This window comes from Brienomyrus brachyistius, chromosome 3, assembly GCF_023856365.1.
Source record: "Brienomyrus brachyistius isolate T26 chromosome 3, BBRACH_0.4, whole genome shotgun sequence".
NCBI lineage: Eukaryota > Metazoa > Chordata > Actinopteri > Osteoglossiformes > Mormyridae > Brienomyrus > Brienomyrus brachyistius.
Window position 1 is genome coordinate 36,748,896 of NC_064535.1, and position 6,000 is coordinate 36,754,895.

A 6,000-nucleotide genomic window follows, 5' to 3' on the forward strand; every position below is an offset into this window, starting at 1 on the left:
TAGCGAATATTTAGCACTATTATGACAGATTTTATTTCCTTGTAATTGTGAAAGTCTGTACTGCTGTGTTTGACTGTACAGCGCAGTGCAGTTTAATGGTTTGTTAGTCCAATATATGTGAAAACAGCATTGCATTATGGGATAAATTAACATTTTTTTGTATTTGGTACTTCATGTCTTTGTACTATTAATCCTGTTGTTTACTCTGAACTCCCATGGGTGAATGTTAGTATTCCTAAGCCTATTTTCACCCTCCGCTGAGCTACGTCTGATAATGGCGATATCCTGCCAGTGGAGCCATGATGGTGACAGACGCATCTTTTCTCATCACTAATGGCCACCAGGGTGCCATGCAGCACTATTGCAGTGGTCGCATGGACCCTCCGCCCCCCGATTGAGATCAAAGGGGGGGGTACAGGCTGCTGTTCTGACAGCACAGGTGTCCATGCTGTGTCGCAGTATGAATAATGGACAGCCTGACAGGCAGCTTCCCCCCTCCAGTACAGACCCCCGGCATGCAGCCACCCGGAGTCGGGGGCCACGTAGCCTGCATGCCGAGTACGAGCAGATGTAGGCACCTGATTTCACTGTCAATATGCTCTTCTTTACTGCGGTAAACCGTGGTGGATTTGGGGTTTTCAGAGGTGCAATGAATAAGGTTAAAAAAACAAGCACAGTATAACATAATAAAACAAGCACAGTATAACATAAAATAAATCAGTATATAAATCAAATAAAATGTCAGTTGTCCTTATTTTAATTTATAGATAAAGAAATCATGCTGGAGAAATGCTACAGGTTCTGTGAAGGAAGCTGACATCGGACAGGAGATGTGCCTTATATACAATAACGATGCCTTATAAAGTGCAGCTCTTCAGTTTGCAGTCCTCAGAGGTGACCTTGTTTACACGCTGACGGCAGTGGTCCGTTGGCCCGGAGGAGGGTCCACAGCAGTGGCATGAACTCGGGCCCGAATCGTGGAATGAAAGCCACAATCTGTATCGTCTAGAGCTTCTCCAGTGTGTGATCGAGGCAGTAAAGCACCAAGACGGAGGCACGTCACAGAGAGCCGGAGTTAAACGGCCACTTTTAGAGTGGCAGCGGAAAAGGAAGCAGGAAGTGACATGACGAAGTGTGGAAGCCGGATCGCGAGGGAACGCCGGGAAAAGAGGAAGCGAGGATTAACCAAGCAGGAGTGTGCATGTGATCCTCACACCGAAAGCCTGCTGTGTGCAGATCAGATTTCCAAGCGCATACATTAGCCAGAATGTTCCAGCCTTCATGCCGATTCTGAGTTTATTCTCAACTCGCTCCTGTGACACCTTAGTGAGCAGCAGTTTCTGTGAATATATTTTCTATTAAGTTCCCCGGAGAGGTGAAAATTCATCATTCAGGTCATTTTCGGAGGCTTGTAGCTTTTCATGACTTAAAATACATCTTGAGATACATCCGTGAATGACTGGTAAGAGCTGAAAGGAACACATTCGGAAGAAGGAATATTAATTCACACCTACGGGTGCGGGAGAGAGCCGGTTTAACTGGGGGAGGCCAGATGGAGAAGCAGAACCCGATGGCTGCAGCTTCAGCAGAAACAGTCATATAAAAGGAATGAGAGCAACCCTGCACCTGTAAGTGTCTGGACTGATGAGGGGAGGGTTGGAGGAAGACAGATTATCTGAGTCAGAGCAGCCGGTGCCTGGCCGAAGATCGGTAGACGGGGAAAATCTACCCAGAGCTGTCATCTGCTCAGAAATGTAACTTTCAGTTAACACCCATCACTAATTACTGCGTAAAAAACCCCCAACATCAGCCGTTTAAAACTGGAGAACATTCTTGACATTTCAACGCCAACATCACGTTCAGTTCAGAGCAGTTTTCAGCCAGAGATGCTCCGTCTGAATTTTACGAGAATGATGGTGACAGACAATGACTCTCTCTTGGCTGTTATCAGACTGGCTTACAGTTCTGCCGATTTAAGCGGGCTGCTGAGAATCGCCTTACTATGCAGGCTGTCACGTCCTAAGCTGTGGTCCCGATTGCCGGTACAATCAGTTTCGCTCCCCCTAATTAGCCTTTTGATTGAATGACGTGATTGAAATGACAGCTCATGCTGTATGTCCCCCGAAGGTGACTGTAAGTCAGATGACACAGTCGTACCAAACGGCTCTCATATTTTTTTCCTTTTCCTCTCCTCCCCACCTCTCTATCGAAAGAGAATCTCTGCTTCACCACTCCGGCTGGAGCAAGTCTTAAAGTGACATACAGGTGTTTGTGTGTGTGTGTGTGTGTGTGAGAGAGAGAGAGAGACACAGAGACAGAATGAAATTGTGTGTGAGTGTCAGAGGCAAGCATATAAAGTTGACATATGTATACCTGTGTACTTTTTTGCGTTTGGGAGAGAGTGAAGGCATCCATAAATTGGACATGTGTGTACATGCATGATCTTATTCAAGTGCTAGTATTAGCATGACGATGTATGGCACTCCTGCTCAGGACTCTGTGCTCAGTAGCTTGTTGGTTCAAATCTCAGGTTGGTGACATCATCATTAGGCCCTTAGCTTCCAGTTGCTTCCGGGACTGGTGTACCCTGCCTTCTCGGTTGTATGTCACTTTGGATAAAAGCTTTAGCCAAATAAATAAATCCGTCCTTGATGAAACATGTTAACCTTTCTGTCCCTGCCTCTGTTAAAAAGTGGCATACATTATAATCTCTGGGATTTAAACTGCACCACCAAAGCTGGTCAGTGAGGGACTGAACCATTATCCTTAATCTCCGGGGGTGCACATTCTGCAAACACGGATACGTTTCAGAGTCCTGTGGTACACCGTGACTCCATCCTCATGACCTAAACCCTCCATTGCTCACATTCACAGGCAGCGTCGTAGGCTCTGACATGCCCTCTTAAATATTCATGTTCTTTTCGCGGCTTTGGGAATCGCCTCTGAAAACCGACGGACTGACATGGCAATGGTAGGGACTGGACGGAGGATGAGGTGCTCCTGGGAATCCTGGGCATCGATCCCCGTTTCGCTCTGCATTCTCCGGGCCGGTCGCCGTATCCATCCCCTCATCACCATCCCTTGAAGCACCACACGGCTCGAGATGGCCCTGACAGAGGTATTACTGTTAGTCTCAGCCATATCCCCCAGAAATGAGCTACTTAAGTCCTTGGAATTGGGCATGTAAAACTGTTTAAGGGCAGGGAACAGCTATCTGTTTTTATTTACGTGGAAGAGATGAGGTTACATCAACAGGATCGGCGCAGTGCGGTTTACAGTAGCGTCCGGGGACACCATTATCTTCTCCCGTGTTCCCACATCGGCCCGAATCCGACTCGCATGCCTCCGTATCCATATTAGCTGAAACAGAAGAGCTGCCTGCTGCATTTTAGAAAAAGGCAAGAAGACCTGGAAACTGCAGCACTATGAAGTGATTTTATTTTACAGTGAAGACGGGTAAAGCTTCAGGGGCCCAATAGAGCTTTCACTGAGTGATAAAAAAGTACACACTGCCGGGCATAATAAATGCTTCTCATTTGTTTTTCATTTCATTTGGCGGAATAAAACCCGCGGCAAGAAAGATACTAGCCCGAATACTCTGTGATTCTGGGATGTCTTCACTAAGTTCCAGAGATCCCAGGGGCTGGCATCAGCCTCCATGACACTCCCGGGCCGCTTGCAGAAGCGGAAGAGTCTCTGCCTGCCACCCCAAGCCCATGCTACGCAGATTAGCGATAAGCTAATTAGCTAGGAGCGTGACAAATGCAAGCGGGGGCTGGACGCGAATCACCACGCCAAAAATCTCAAGGCATTTGAACGCGAAGGAAACACCTAGATCTGCTTCTCTATGTCCCTAGAGCTCACGAAATCAGATCGCTGTCCATTAAATAGCAGGTCCAAATTCTCAGAAACGGTACTGGTCCTCTGCCCTACAGCAGGTGCTTAATGAGGAAAACATCTGAGTGTAGAAATACAGGTTTAATATTAAGGCTTTTTCTAGTCGTGAAATTAAATTTTTGCAGTGATCAACGGAGGCCAATCTACTACCTAATATGGAAAAAACAGGGTACAGTGTGACTTTGGAGGATCCGCAGCGACGGCGTCTCCCAGGCGAAGGACGAGTACACACTGTATCTGGAGATCTTCGGGGGGGGGGGGTCCTGCTTCACGTCCATCAGTCCTGCTGTTTCCCGAAGCCTCTGCTTCCTGCACTGACGTTCCTTAGCTCATCCGGTAACCCTGGGCACTGGAACTTTTCTGTCGAAATGAGTCGATCATCCCAGGTGGAGGAGACACTCGCCAGGCCTTCATCGGGTTCTCGCTGTTCCTCGGAGCGTCTCGGTGCCTGCAGTGAGGACCGCGAGACGCCGAGCTAAAAGCCTGTCCTTCTCTAGCTCCTACAGCTCTGACTCCTGGCTAAATGGCCCTCAGATCTCACGATTCATTCTCCCGTAATCACCTTCGTCACTGAGTCATCCATACAGACGGGTGTTTGTCTGCAGTTAAACGCATTCCGGGTGGGTGTGGCACACACATGCAACACATGCAAATACTGGACAATAAACATTCGAATAGCTGACTGAGTTAGCAGTATTGAATGTAGCATTCCTATCGTATACGATCCAACGCAAGGCTTTAGGTATCCTACAGCAGCTTTAAGTGAATTCCATCAGTCTCAGTCACCTCAAAAATATTCCTGGCAAGGTGGCTGACATGTTCCTAGTTGATTTTCCTCTATACTCAACTTTTGAGACTCAATACGATCACAAGGTTGGAGTAATCTGTAACTGGCTCCCTCAGTGGCGATTCTGAATGCCCAAACAGCCTCGAGTACATGTAGACTGTCTGAAAATGTCAGGAAGACACGCAGGGTTGCCGTTATCTTGCTCAGACGGGCCGGGAAGTCCATAAAAAGTCATTTAATGGGGAATTTACAGTCTGGGAAGGAAAATAGCTGGATGGGACATCGGTAAACAAGCTGCCCTGTCTACAGCTTTTTCAGGAAAGAAGAATTCTCGGAATCTCTGATAAATGGATGTCGCAGGGAGAGAGAAAGTGAGGGAGGGGGAAAGAGAGAAAGAGAGAGGGAGAGAAAGACGAGGGGAGAGAGAGAGATACCCCATTTCCGAAAGCAGGCAAATCAGAACCGACCTGCAGGCAGATATAGCTCATCAGTGCGAAAACCTGTTAGCCTCTGTGGAGGTAAAGGCAGGATTTGCCCTCGACATTGGAGGCATCAGCACCTGATGGGAGGGAGGGGTAGGCAGTGGGGACCAGAGAGGGAGAAAAGATCAGAGGGGGGGGCTAATCCTACATGCTTAAAATACCGTGACACATGACTCTGTTCATAAGCGAGCATCAGCGGCTTGGACAGAGCAACACCAATTAATCTTTGATACCCATCCAGCAGGGAGCCTGAGATTTCCCTCTATGGAGTGGGGGGGGGGGCACTGGGTACTGGTGGGGGGGCAGCGATGTCTTCTGTTGAGACATCAAGGATTTTCACAAGGACAAAACAGGGATCATTTGAAGGAATTGCAGTTTTTTTTACGAAGAGAATGGGGCTTTTGCTGGGGGGGTGGGGGGTATTGACTGAATGTGTTATCAAGCAGGCAACACAGGCGAATGGTAAACGGCGAGTGAGGGGCTGGGATTTATGGGGTTTCCTCACGGCACCAAAGCAATGGCACCGTCTGTGGGTGATAACAAGGATTAGAGCGGCAAACGGTTCACGGCCAGCCAACCCGGGGACACGTCCTGAGCCAGGGCCCGCCCTCAAAGCCCAGGCATGCGCACAGCCCCCCCGATGCCAGTGTTGCGGCTTTGTTAGCAAGAACCTCTCGCGGTTCACTCTTGGCTAAAAATCAGAGGCAGCCATGCACCCAAAACAGCACATTAAACACGGTGAATGAGTCCAGCGACTTCTGAAGATCGTGGGCGACCTCCGGGAGGAGATCTAGAAATACGGAATTAATCCATCGAACGCTGGTGTGACAAACT